Here is a 14,535-nt window from a genome sequence, read left to right as displayed (position 1 = left end):
TCTTGTGAAAACACATACGTTGCCCATTGGTTCATTCATGCTTGCTAATCCTAGATTGGAAAGACCTGTGAGAAGCACCACATACCTCCCCACAAATCTCAAGTGTTTCTGTCTAGTTCCATATTTGGGTGACCATGCATAGTGGGTGCCCATAGCTCACAGCCTAATGGCCAATTTATTCCTAGACAGAATGATAGGAATGAAGTTCCAGCTTCCATTGAAGACCAGGAAAAGAGGTGCTTTGGTCTCCCAGGCACAATATGAGACTTCTCAGCTTGGGATTCTCTAGACTAAAGGGCAACAGTGGAATTGCTGACCCCTGCAGCCAAGTTCTCTGTGACATGCCAGAGAGACACCTGGGCCCAACCACTGAGCATGGTACCTCTCCAAGCAGAAACACCACAAAAGTCTTACTCTCTTTTGCTAGGAGAAAGATGTTGAAATCTATACTGCAAAAGTTCCTTAAGCAGCTGAGCACCAATCTGAAAATTCTCTGGAGGGAATTCCTGAGTCATTTTCCAGGTAAAAACTCCAACTGACAAAATAGTTAAAACATACTAGGACATAGACCAGAAAATAAATTCCAGTTTACTGAGAATGGTTTGGAAATGGACTATTATCTATTTAAAAGACAGAAAATGGCACTAAGATTCTAACACTGACTTCTTTATTCTGGGGTTTTTTGCTTATTTTAATTTAAGATAATTCTTTTTATTCATAATAGAAAAGAGCTTCAATTTTTATTTAATAGGTACATCTTTGCAATATATAATGATTACATTCACTTTGGGGAAATGATAACATATAATATATATGATATTACTAGATAGATGATAGATGATAGATAGGTAGGTAGATAGATAGATACATGATAGACAGATAGTTGATAGATGATAGATAATTTTTTGGCTATTTTCCATGTGCTTCCCACCCCTTCTGTCCTCTCTCCTCTCCCCTTCCCTTATTTCCTTTCCCCATCTTCAAGAAGTCTATCTCCCTGTTTCCTACCATCTCTCCTTTTATTCTTTAATGTGCCACTGGTGATCTTTAGAGAAGTGAGCTTCAAGAATGGGGAGATTCCTGCTACATTCATGCATTCTGTAACATCTTGCTTATCAGCAAAAATCAGCAATCTAGTTTTTCTTAGGTCCTCATGAGGTAACATTGTATAGAGTTCTCGTTATAGAAATCCTCTCTCTGTTGGTTGTCTACAACAACTATTATAAACTCTGTGTTAGTACAGTAAATGTTCCAGGAAAAGTGAAGAGATTCTTGGCCACCAATATCCCACCTCAGGAAACATGTATCATTAATCATTATCTCTTCTATATTACTTCCTATTGTAGGGGATGTATGTACAATTTCATTCATAGAAACTTAGTAAAAGATACTAGTTTCCCCTGCATTGTCTAACCCAACAATGACAACTTTGTGTTGCTGGTGACTGAACAGTCTCCATCCCCTGGTGAAGAGAATTCTCATTCTCAGGCAGTGGAGTCCCACCTGCCAACGTGACTGCCAGGCCTCCCCTGGCTTGGGCTGAGGGCGCTGGAGTCTCTGCCTCTGCTGCTGTTACTGCAGGCTGGCTGCTGGCTGCTGGCTGCTTCCAGAGAACTGGAGGGAGGCCCTGCCTCCACTGCCACCATCACTGCCCACACGAACAAAAGCCAATTTAAACTAAAAAAAAAAAAAAATGAAAAGAAAGAAAGCATAGATTCTGTTTTAAAGTTCTGTTGCAGAAAGGTTTTATTGATTCACATAATTTTCCTGGATTTCTCATCATCCTCAGTGAACACAGGTGAATGAGTCCAAGGGTGTTTCTGTAAAGGCCATCTGTACCCTGGTGTTACTTCAGAGTCAGTATCCACAGCTGCTCTGCCAGGTGCACATCACACCTGTGCTTTTCCAGTTTTTCCCCAAGGAAAATGCTTAGCACAGTGTTGCAGGTCAAGCTGATTTTCAAATATTCATCCTCTTTCTTCCTGAGTCTTGGTGGGCATGTGCTGGAAGTGAGTTCAGAGTGGCCTTTGTCCATGATTGCTGGCTCTACAGATGGCTGCAGGAAGGAAACACAACAGAGAATGCCTGCCACACTTGCTGGGATCTAGAATTACTTGTAGCACTGGAAACAACCTAGATGCCCATCAACAGTTGAATGATTAAAGATAATGTGGTATATATTCACAATGGAATATTATTCAGCTATGAAAAAAGATGCAATCATGTCATCCTTGAAAATGTATGGAATTTAAGACTATGTTAAATCAAATAAGAGAAACACAGAAAGTTAAATGTGGTACTGTTTTTCTTATGTGAGAGATCCAAAATATAAATAAATAAAATTAAGGAAAAATGGTAAGAAACAAAAGGTCAAACTTTTCAGAGATGGGGAAAAAGGATAAAAATGGAGAGAGGGAAGGTGGAAGAAAAAAAGGATCAAAAAAATCTAGATATGTTACATATATATACCAATTTCTCCAAGGAGAACATAATAATTATGTATTGTAACCATGCATTAATAATAAAAAACTAACAACAAGTGGGCCTAGAAGCCCCTTTTCATTTCAAGCACATGCAGTCATAATAGTCTGCTTTTAGGTGGCCCCATGATCAAAATGTAAGCCATTTGATCCCCACATATATATGAGTATATTTCTAAGATCTCTATATGTATTCAGTGACATGTTTATCAATTCCTGTTTCAACTGTGCATCCCATAGAGCAATTCTGTTTCCCAGTATGACAAGGTTACCTCTTGGACAATCTTGCACATTTCCTCTTCAACCTAGTTTTATAATAAATTCCTCTGAGTCTACACACACCCAAACTTCTGTTCCGACTCATGATTGGAATTGCACTGAATTCACAGATTTATTTAGAGACAAAGACACCATCTCAAATTTAGTCTTACTTTCTGGAAAATAATGGTGCTTTACAATAGTGTTTGAGTGTTCAACAGGATGCTCATTGAATGTTTCATGTGCATTTTCCCCACATTGTAAAATCATGTGGATAGATATTTTATAATGTTTATGACCAATGTCAATAGAATATTTTATTTCTATTATAGTCCATAGTTATTGGAAGGGTACACACTATTTAACGCACTTTACTTATATTAAGTAGCTCTTCTGGCCCACATCCCAAGAATTGCCTTGGTTTTTGAAGTAAGGCAATCCTTCCAGAAGAGAAAGGCAATTTTCTACTTACAGTTGTTAATGAACTACCAATGACACTAATACTAATGAGTCATCATCCCTCTCCAATTTGTTTCGGGTACAGAACACAGGTGTCAGAGTGTCCTTGAAAGTTCTATATAGGATAGAAGAAAACACAGAAGACTGAGCCTTCCTTGGATTCATAAAAGGAAGTGCATGATCCAGGTCATATTTACAAGCATCAGTTTCTCAATTTCTTCAGTTATTACATGAGACTAAGTGGAGTGGCCAGTGTGGGGAAGAGCTGTGTATCCCCATGTTATGGTTTGTATCTAGATGTCCCCCCAAAGCCTCATGCGGTCATAGGTACTGGGATTAATGATGTGTGATTACTAAATTAATCCACTTATTGGTTTAGCACAGTTCTGGCTGTCCTAGCATAGTTCTGAGTAGCCTAGATAGAATGCAAATGTACAGAAAAAAGCTGCTATCACCACTTCTTCCTCGCTTTCTTCTGTCTTCTGCCTGCCAGGAACTATTTCTCCTCTGTGATGTGCCTCTGCCATGCCATCCTGCCTTTGGAGCTAGGCGACTATGAACTGAAACCTCTATGAACTATAAGCCAAATCAATCTTTATTCGTTTAACTTTGGGTGTTGTGTACTTTGTCTCTGTCTCTGCAACAAGAAAAGCAACTAAGACATCCCATAATAGTTATTTCATTTCCTCAAGAGCACAGCCCTATCAAAAGGCAAAAGTCTGGTGTAGGGCTCAGGGATACAGCACTTGCCCAACATGTATGAAGCCCTGAGATAGATTTCTCAGGATTGCAAAAGCAAAACAATGCAGAGCCCAGTCCTCCCTTTCGGCCCTGCGATAGCCTGCAAGAATCCGTATTCTACCTCTGGACAACACGCACCTGGGCCACACTTTAATCTTAACTATATAGCTGTTATAGGTCAAAGGCTCCAAAAGTACTATGGCTTTAGATGTACAATAGCCAACATTTCTGCAATTAAACACACAGTTTATGTGAACTGTGTACAATGAAATTAGAAACTACAGCGTCATGGCCAAGGCTGGATCCTCAGATTGAGACATAAGGATGGCACTTTACCTAGGACTAAGATCCTTATTGGAACTGGAGGAAAAAAACTGCTGAGAATTGATCAGGGGACCTGCAGAGATGAGATGGATGCTATAAACTCCTCACATAGAAGATACAATGGGGAGATTTTTTTTCACACGCCACGGAAAACCTGAAAGGTAAGATAACTGATCTTCCTATCCAGGGAAGAGATATAAGACAGTTTCATGCCAGGGTAAGATCTATTTACTCTCTTTTTTTTTTTCTTTTGTCTTTTTGAGACAGGGTCTCACTATGCAGTTCAGGCTGGCCTTGAGCTCACTTTGTAGCCCAGGCTGGTCTCAAACTTGAAACAATCCTCCTGCCTCAGTCTCCCAAGTGTTGAGATTACAGGCATGTGTCACCGTGCCTGGCATGGTCTGTTTACTCTCATGGAACTTTCCACTCATTTTATTCAATCCTGAATTAGGAGAAATGGGGGTGGAGTGGCCAGTGTTAGGAGCCTATCAGAGACTGGTTTCAAGGATAATTGTAACATCATTGTGACACCCTTGGGGCTCAACCAATCAGGATGAATCTCAGAGAACCAGAATGAGACACAGAGAGGCACACTGAAGCTGCCTCCTTATCATCTCTTCTGGAGAAAGCACAATAGTCTAAGAGGTAAAAAAGCCTAATATAATGCTGTATCTATTGGGATCACCATCCATCTCACCCATTTGATGAACCCAAACCCTGCTAGGTACTGGGGGCAGGGTAGAGTCAGGTATTTGTTCAAATTGGTAGAGAGATACTTGATGTTAGGCTGTAGATACAGGCTCTCTCACTTCCAATCCCAGCTCTGTGAGCCTTGGGCAAGTTACTATCAGTCCTGGGACACAAACATTGAGAACACAATGAGTACCTGCCCCTGGCCTTGGCACCGTGTCAGATTCATACAAATTACTGCCCCAGACTTTTGGGGTTGAGCCCTGGGAAGTTGTGGCAGTACAGATGCGTGTGTGGGGGGATGTCTTAAGCTATGACAGACTTCATCTTCTTTTGTTGTTGTCTAGTTCTTGGGACTCAAAACAGATCCTGCATCTCTGGCTTCCTGCTCTGTTGTCATACCCCTGTGGTAGCCCTCGACATTTGCTCTTATGCATCTTAAACAGGCCAGTTAGCACTTAGTTTCTGGCACTCAGTCCCTTCGTTTGTAAGAAGCATGTAGCAGTTTTTCCTGAACTCTGATTTTGACAGGTACAGGGAGCCATTCAGAGAAGTCTCTGCCTTGTCCTAACTGGGAATAAAGGGGAACATAGCCAGGAGAGCAAGCAGTCACCATGAGACACACAGGGTCCTTCTATGAGTCTATCAGTAAGAAAAAATGGTGAAAACCCACACATTTAGTTATTGAAACAGGGATTGAAATGGTGTCATTGAAACAGAAGACAGGTTTTATACACAGAACCATTTATTGGGGCACAATAGAAGAAATGAAAACATTGACCATGCCCCAAAGCACATCCTATAACTACTGCTGCCTCTGTGTGTGTGTGTGTGTGTGTGTGTGTGTGTGTGGTACGGAGGTGGCAGTGAAGAAGAGGCCTCTGGTTCCATCTGATTATCTGGGTTTCCTTATCCATTTCAGACTCTCTCAGTGTTGCTGTCTTCCTGAGGCCATAAGTGGAGTGTACCAGTCATCAGTTATGGATGAAGATAAGTCCAAGGCCAGTCCCTGCATATTAGATGTAACTATGGAGGAAGAGACAAATGAAGAGTTAACACCCATCAAGCCTAGCATATCAGATGTAGATATGGAAGAGGTGGCAAATGAAGAGTTAAAACCCATCAGTCCTAGCACATCAGATGTAGACATGGAGGAAGAACCAAACAAAGAGATAAAACCTCACAAGATCTCTCGTAACATCCTGGTGTACTTAATCAATAGGCAGCTGGGTAGACCCACAAGGGATATGGATCTGTCCCAGTGGGTGTGGATGTTGATGTGAGAAACTAGGGAGGAGTGGGTCTTGCCAACAGTCACGTGATTTACTTATGTCTACTTGAATTGAAAAAGATTTGAACACCTCCTAAAATGTTTCAACCAATAAAAAAAACTTTCTAAATTCACTGGTCTGAAGCGTGTTTTCTGACATAACCTTCTTGGGTCACATTGGATAGGGGATTCTGTCTATCCCAATATTCCATGCAGGAGCTCTCAAACTCAAGGGTAATCAACACAACAAGCTACATATCACATCTCTTTGTGGTTAATCTGAGAAATAAGTGTGTGTGTGTCGAGCTCCTACAGAGAGCTTGGCTTTTCAGCCCCCTCTGCCTAGCTGTTTTTGAGAGGTACCCATTGTGTTCCACTCCAAAACCTCTCTTTTTACATCAGTGAAAAGACATTGTTGAAGAGCAGGCAATGGGATTGGTGGAAGTTTAAGATACCTTTTAATACCCTACAGAGGCTACAGAGACTTCCAGACGTGATGCCTCTGCTTTTTATTCCCAAAGAGGTGCAACGCAAGGTCACCTGTGCCATGTTGAACAAATCTGTTCAGGCCATAGCCAATTAAGAGAATTTACACTGACCTCCCGGAAGCCAACCACAAGTCAATAAGACTTGTGAGATGGCTCAAATTCTTAAAAGCTCTGTCCCCAAGTGTTGCGGCTTGTATCTAGATGTCCCCCCAAAGCCTCGTGTAGTCATAGGTGGGACTTTTTGGAGGCGGCTGGACCTAGGGTGTGTGATACTGGGATTAAGGATATGTGATAACTAAATTGGTTTAGTATAGCTCTGGGTGTGGATAATGGAAGGTCCATCCTGGGTGTGGGTGGCACCAATCAGTAGGCTTGTAGCCTGGTGGAATATAAAAGGAAAGATGAAAGGCAGGCTGCTGTTGCTTATTGCTTGCAGCCTCCTGACTGCTCTTCCATGGACTTTTTCTCCTCTGTGATGCCTGTCTGCCATGCCACACTGCCTTGGAGCCAACTGACTGTGGACTGGAACCTGTGTAAACTGAGCCCAAATGAACCTTTCTTCCTTTAACATGTGGGTGCTGGGTATTTCTGTCTCATGAACAAGAAAGTAAGACACCAGTGGAATGGGCAGAGCAAGCCAGATACTCACTCTGAGAAACTTAATATGAATTGAGCCAGAAACTGTATACTGAGAACCTAGAGGTAAAGTTGACAGGAAGAATGAGGAACCCATGAGGTGGGAGCAGTGGGAGATACACAAGCCTAGGAGTGAGATGGAATGAACCCTGAAAATAGTCTAAGTATCAACCTTGTCCTTTAAGGTGAGATTCAAAGTGAGGCTTTCTGTAGCCTTTCCTCTTTCTCCAACTTCTGCATCCTCAGGCTACAGAGCACTTCTCCATCTCCCTTCCTGTCTCTCCTTCTGCCTGTACAGCTCTACATTCTCTTTCTCCTCTAATTTTGTCTCTTCCCAATCTTTACTGTGCAGAATAATTTAAACTTTCTGCGTCGTTTCCACCCTCGTCTCTGTTCCTGTGCCCTTTGATGTCCACGCTCTGGTGGGAAGGGCCAAAACACAGCTCAGTTGGTCGTCAGAGGTGCAGGAGAGGCTACGAGACAGACAGAGGAGAGACATCTGAAGACACCTGGGCCCATGTTCCCTTTCTGGCCACACATTACCAAACCTTGGCCGTGAGAGAGATGAGGAAAAGCCAAGCGTAAAGAAGCAGCAGGAGTGTGAGAAGGAAACAAACCAGAAGAGCAGATATCCACAGAGCTAGCATTTTACACTCCATGCTCACCCAAGCACAGAGAGCATTTAGTGTGGAGTGTGGCACAAAGCAGCTAGGGGAAATGGTACACTGATCTCACTGAAGGAAAAGCAGGCAGCTCGATGAGAGGAGCTGAAGTAGTAAAGTCCGAGGAGTAGCACCTGGCTATGTAAAGGGATCCACAGTAGCTGGCAGAAGTTTCCTGTGCAACTATCCACTCTCACTCTGCTGCACCCTCAGAGTAACTGGCAGAAACTGGCTTTACCTCTAGTGGTGAGTTCCCCAATTTGGGTATGTGCCTGGTGTCTTTATCCTCCTGGCATTAGGCATTCACTCACTGGTTCATTCCACAATGTGTGGCTACCTCTTAGGTGCCAGGTGCTAGGTTTGTGGTTTTGAGCACAAAAGAAAAAATTCCTGTGCCTTCATGAAATGGGGCTTTTCTTAAGACTCCCCAAGGTTTCCTCACCCACGGCTCAGTAACTCCTAGCAGAGAAGGGCAAGTAGGGGAGATGACAGCTCTGGATCCCAGTAAAAGCCATCATCATAAAGCATCCTGTTGGCATCACAGAGGAGGCCGCCACTGGCTGTGATGGATGCGTGGGCCATGGAGTCCCCACCTCTCATTAATTCTGCAGTGTGGCTGATGTGAAAGTGTGTTCTCCCTGAGAGCAACAGCACACAGTCAGCCCACTCAGGTGTGACTCAGTCACAGCTGCTGTTAGCAAACGTCCTCCCTGAGCTGAGGGGGTCACTTCAGCACCTGGGGTGCCACACTTCTGGAGGTGCACAGGTTGCCTTCATCTTTTTATGAAGCAAACTCCAGAATTCTTTCCTTTCCTAGGGAAGACTCAGTAGAGCCATACCTTGAGCATCTTTGCTCAGGGATGTGTTGACTCTGAGGCTCTTTCCATAATTTAAAAGATGGGGTCCTTGTTCATCTCAAAACTGTTAAGGCAAAACACTCTGTTCCCCCTAAATGGCACAAAAATTTGAGTAACATTGAGTTACAGGCTGAGTTACAAAGAGTTATTCTCAAGTAGAAAAGAAATGGCATGAAAATTCATTAAACTGCCACCATAAGTCTCTAAGGCTCTAGTTTCCTGAGGTAGAGAATTTTACTGGGATGCTTGGAATGGGGTATGAATTTGTTGATATTATATGCCCTCAACTCCTTTTGGGACATGTGCCTTAAACAAAAGGAAAAAAGACAAGGATCTTCACTAACAATTGACAAACTGGATTCTGGCCCAAATCTGGCCTACTCTGATTTATTTTTAGAGACACAGTCTACGCAAAATTCAATCACCCAAGTGAAGTGTACTGTACACCAATCACCACTAACCAGTTTTACAATATATTTGTTCTATTTTTATTTTTAAAAAGCAGTACCCATTGGTTGTCACTTCCTATTTGTACAGTTGGTTTTATAAATCAATTTTTTGCAACTGGCTACATCTTGCATTTCCTTGTTGTCCAGGCCTGCTTCAGCAAATGGACAAAGACAAGTATTTATAGAATAAAACACACAGATCCAGAATTAATTTGCTCTCATTCATACCACCTGTCAACATAGTGTTCCCTGTATGTGCCTCTCTTCCCAGGGATTTTCTAGAGTGGTGTACTTGTTGTTGGGTCAAGTAAGCAGATTGGAACAATGACAAGTAGGGTATTAATTTTCTCTGGAACACAATCTAAGGTCATGATTTTACTGAAAACACATGCAATCCATATGCCCCAGGGCTACATAAGGAGGGCCCCAATTCTGCACTCCATCTCTGTCTTAGTTATTTTTGTTGTCACTGGGATACAATATCCTATAGCCACAAAATAAAGGAGGGAAGGCTGTTTTGGCTTACATTTTGTGGAAGCTTCAGTCCATAGTAGGCTGGCTCTAAGACAGAGCAACAGGGCAGAAAGGCAAGCAGAAGAGAAACAGCTCATGGCATGGTAGCAAGAAACAGACCAAGGGAGGAAGAAGGAAGGTAAAACTCTTGTGGCCAAGCCCCCAGAGACGCACCTCCTCCAAAGTGGCTTCGCCTCTCAACATCTCATTTAGCTACAAACCCATTCGTGGAGTAATCCACTAATAAGTAACATGCACCCGTGATCCAAGCATTTCCCCCAAACCCCACCTATGAACCCATGAAGCTTTGAAGGGACATCTAGATACAAAACATAACAGTCCCTGAGAACAAGGTGAGTATAGAAACTTTCAGGTTAGACCGACTAGATCTCACTAAAAGGCTCATTTGGATCCGAGGGTAGGACACAAAGCAGCCAAATCTGAAGCTCAGGAGACAGCTGCTCCAATGCCAACTTGGATTCAGAGAGCAAATTTGACTGCAAAATCCGAGCCATAAAGAAAAGACCCCTGTTGGTGGTGATCAATATCTTCACATCTTGTCACAGGGCAACTGTTAGGGGCATATGTACACACTGTGTTTATAGCTGCTTTGGTATGAAAGTATTACTAATGCTCACTGGAGGGCAGGGGGATCCTCACTAACCAGCACAGTATCCCATGTCTATAAATTCTGTGTTTCTGGGTCTGGCCTTCACTACCAGAGACAGGTTTCGGATTAGTGAAGAGTCCTTTAGAAATCACAGGAAATCAACCTAAATTGGATGAAAAGGAAATATGGAATTTCCTGACTCACATATTTAAATGATCATTTGTGCTAGTTTCAGGCTTCAGTGGGCTCCTATATACCCTTGCCATACCTCTGTCACTGTGTGTGTGTGTGTGTGTGTGTGTGTGTGTGTGTGAGTCTGTTTTCTGTCACTATTAGATCTTCCAGATTGTATAATCCCAACCTCAGCCTTGAAATCAGTCATTTCATCTGTCAGGCTCTAGGACTATGAAAGGAGTATGAATTAGCTTGACGGTCACAGAAATCTCTAAGAATTGACTGTTTCATTGAGCTTAGGATGCTGACCATCATTAAAACACAGCCCACAAAAGTAAGAAAGGATCTACACACCAAACCTAAAGAGCAGTGTAATTCATAACAGCTAAATTTTGGAACCAGTCTATATGTCCATCAACCGATAAATGGATAAAGAAAATGTGGTATTTATATACAATGGAGTACCACTCTGCCATAGAGAAAGATAAACTTGAGGCATTTGTAGGAAAATAGATGCACTTTGAGACCGTAATGTTAAGTGAAACAAATCAGACACACAAGCTTAAGTATCACATGGTTCCTCTTATATGAGAAATCCAAAGTATAAATAAATTAAAGAGCAAAGTAGAGAGACAATAAGAAGTAGGAAATTAGTTCTCAAATGAGAAGGAGATCAAGAGAAGGAGGGAGTGAGAGAAAGGAGATGAAAAAGGAAATAATATGTGTTATGTGCATTTACCAAATCCACACAAGGACTAGAAACAGTATGTACTGCAAACATGTACTAATAAAAACAAGGTCAAAGTAAAATAAAAGCAAACAAAGTCAAAATAGGAACCTAGTAGGTCCTGACATTGTGCCCCAAATTCTAAGACATAATAAAGATCTCTTTCTCATACAAAGAACTGAGAGTCACAATTTTAATGAGAAAAGGTAATCAACCTGGCCCTAACACCAAAATGAATCAGATATCACAATTATCTGACAAGGATTTTAAAACAGCTATCATGAAAATAATTAAAAAAGGGATCATAAATTCTCTTGAAATAAAAGAAAAATAGAAAATCTCAGAAAATAAATACAAGTTAGAAAGAATCACATGAGAATTACAGAACTATAACATCTAGGAACAGAAAAATAAAACCTTGCAGGATGCAGTCAACAGTACTGTGAAGATAACAGATGACTGCACCAGTGAATCTGAGGGCACATCATTACAATTTACCCAATCTCAAAAGCATAGAGAAAGTGAACTAAATTAGTAACAGAGACTGTAGAGCTGTAGGGTGATTATAATATCCATACTATCACAGTCCCAGAACAGAAGACAAAGGGGCTGAAATGAGATACAAAGTAAGGGGAAAGACTTTCACATGTTTTGTGAAAGATAAATTTACAAATTCAAAAAGCTGAATGAATCCCAAATAATATAAACACTAAGAAACCTATGCCAAGCTATGTCAAATTCAAACTTTGAAAAAAATAAGACAAAAGTCTTGAAAGTAGTCAGAGAGAAGGGATACATGTTCTATAGAACAGTGCCAATTCAAATGACAGTGAATTTCTCATCTGAAGCTATGGAGAAACAAAAAAAGAGGCACGGGATTTTTCAAGCACTAGAAATAAAGAACCGTCAACCACAAATTTTATATCTGGAAAAGCTGCTATTGCAGGATGTAGGGGAAGTAATTGCACCTCCGATAAAAAAAATAAAAGAATATGTCAACCACAGAAACAACCTTAAAGAATGGTTAAATGCAGTTCTTCAATGTAAAAAAGACATAACAAAAAGAAGAATTCTGGGGCATCAGAAAGGGATGGAAAACAATGGAAAGAGCAATATATACACATAATGGGTCACCCTCTTCATGAGTTTTCTAGATCATACGTGATCATTGAAAGAAGAATTACAGCAACTGCTGATGCACAAGACAATGAGATTTAAAAGCAGAGCGTCTAAAGGGGCCTAAAGTGCTCATACTTCATGAAATGAAAGAACATTGTTATAAAGAGACCGTGATAAGTTACTGTATGAGTTAAAATCTTCCAGAGAAAATACCTTACTGATTCTTTCTCTGGAGAATCGCAAACGAAACCAATTTTGGTATCAAGAGTAGTTCTACAGGAGCAAAATCTTAAGGATGTGTTTCAGGAGCAAATCGTAGCCCCTCCCTCATACCGCCCCCATCCTCCTGGCCCTGTCACTCGTGGCTGTGTCCCTCGGCGCCTTCACCCCCTCAGCCCCATAGCGCTCATTTCCCTGCCCCTTGGCGCCAGGCGCCACGCCCCCTCGGCAAGCCGTCCCCTGGCCCACTGCTGCGCTGTGGTCCCTACCCCATGCGCCCCTCCCTTCGGCGCCCCGCCCCTCGGCGCCCGTTGCCCTGCCCTCTGGCCCTTAGCGCTTCAGACCCTCGGTGGCTCCAATACTCAGTGTTCAGTGCCTCACCCAGCAGTGCTCTGCCCTTCAGTGCACATTTCTGCGGCCCCGCCCCTCAGGGCTAGAGGCACATTGCTCAGAGCCACGCCCCCTAGGGTGTGCAGCCCTCTCCCCACCAACCAGGTGCTTTGGCCTGAAGGGTTTTGTAGCTCTGCTCACACCCTGGCAAGAAAAACAGCTACAGTCACTATTAAAATCTTTTTTTTTTTTTGGTTTTTCTCCGGTACCGGGAACCGAACTCACGACCTTGCGCATGCCAGGCAGGTGCTTTTGCCGCTGAGCTAAATCCCCAGCCCCAGTCACTATTAAAATCTGACTTTCACAGCCTAGCCCTTTTACAAAAGAGAGGGGCTTCTACAGAGGCCTGTAAATTTAAGACAGGGAACAAATATCATTACCAGGGCACAGAGTGGGCCACCTGGGCTCTGATCCAATGTTGAGGGAATTGGAGCCAGGGACAAGCAGCGAGAGCTGGCTTCAAATCCTTACGCCAGTGAGGCAGACAATTCTGGAAAGTGGAAGGGATCCAGGGAGGAAGGTGGAAGTAGCAGTCAGACTTCCAGGTGAGAGGGGAGATGTCCTATCTCTGCTTTACAGGCAGAAAAAGGACGTCTAGGTAGAAACCTTCAGCAGGGCCTAGGCAGCCTTTCTTCCCCACTTTAGCCTCTGACCCAAGGGAGACTTTACAGTAGGGAACCCCAAATATGTAGAGAGACTGTCTCTGTCTCTCTCTGTCTCTGTCTCTCTCTCTGTCTCTGTCTCTCTTTCCGGACACTGAGCCAATAGCACATCCATGTATATCCCTGGGATGTCTTCTTAAGCACTGGAGAGAGTTAGAACCCCAAAGCTTTACAAAAAAAAAAAAAAAAAAAGACCGGGAAAAGCCGTTTATCCTTCACTATGCTAGAGCCTGGCCGGGATATCCCCTAGGAAGCCAAGAGAGATGGCCACGTGAAGAGAGTACAAATTACAACCATCCTCCAAATAGACCTGTTTTGGGGAAAGAAAGGAAAATGGAGTGCAGTGGCTTATGTCCAGTTGTTCTTTATTCTTAAGAGGCACCCGAGTAGATGTCTCAGTGTCTCACGAATCCTCCTCAGTTAGCTGCTTGGGGACCAAACGAACTCTCCTCGTCCCAGCGGAAAACGTTTGGACCTTAAGCTTCCAATAGGAAAAAAGCACAATCCAGAGAGCATCTTCAGAAAGAGTGCAGAGTTAAGAGAAATTATACAAGATCTAGGCAGTTACATTAAGGACCCGGATGGGTACATACAAGCTTTCCACAGTCTCAAGAAAAAAAATCATGAAAGCTGCAGTGAAAGTAAGAAATATCTATTGTGAGTGCCACAAAAACACAATTAATGAAATAGATGACAATGAAGACACTCCATATGTTCCTAGAGGAAAAGAGGCCTGTCTGTTCACTAGGCCCTGCTGAGATTGTCGAACATTCCTTGGGGAAAAGAACCCTTCATGTTATCTCTATT

General features: G+C 42.6%; 1 long non-coding RNA gene across 1 annotated transcript; it reads left to right on the top strand.

Moving 5' to 3' along the window:
- Positions 1-4,823: 4,823 nt before the first annotated feature.
- On the top strand, positions 4,824-6,356 carry LOC102005329. Its single transcript, XR_265157.1, has 2 exons — positions 4,824-4,907; positions 5,875-6,356. It is a non-coding gene; the product is annotated as an uncharacterized LOC102005329 (long non-coding RNA).
- The last annotated feature ends 8,179 nt before the right edge of the window (positions 6,357-14,535 follow it).

Source organism: Chinchilla lanigera, unplaced genomic scaffold (genome assembly GCF_000276665.1).
Source record: "Chinchilla lanigera isolate Chin_1 unplaced genomic scaffold, ChiLan1.0 scaffold00201, whole genome shotgun sequence".
In the NCBI taxonomy this organism is placed as follows: domain Eukaryota; kingdom Metazoa; phylum Chordata; class Mammalia; order Rodentia; family Chinchillidae; genus Chinchilla; species Chinchilla lanigera.
The sequence above is the reverse complement of the archived record's forward strand: the minus strand, read 5'-3'. Positions and strand labels throughout refer to the sequence as shown.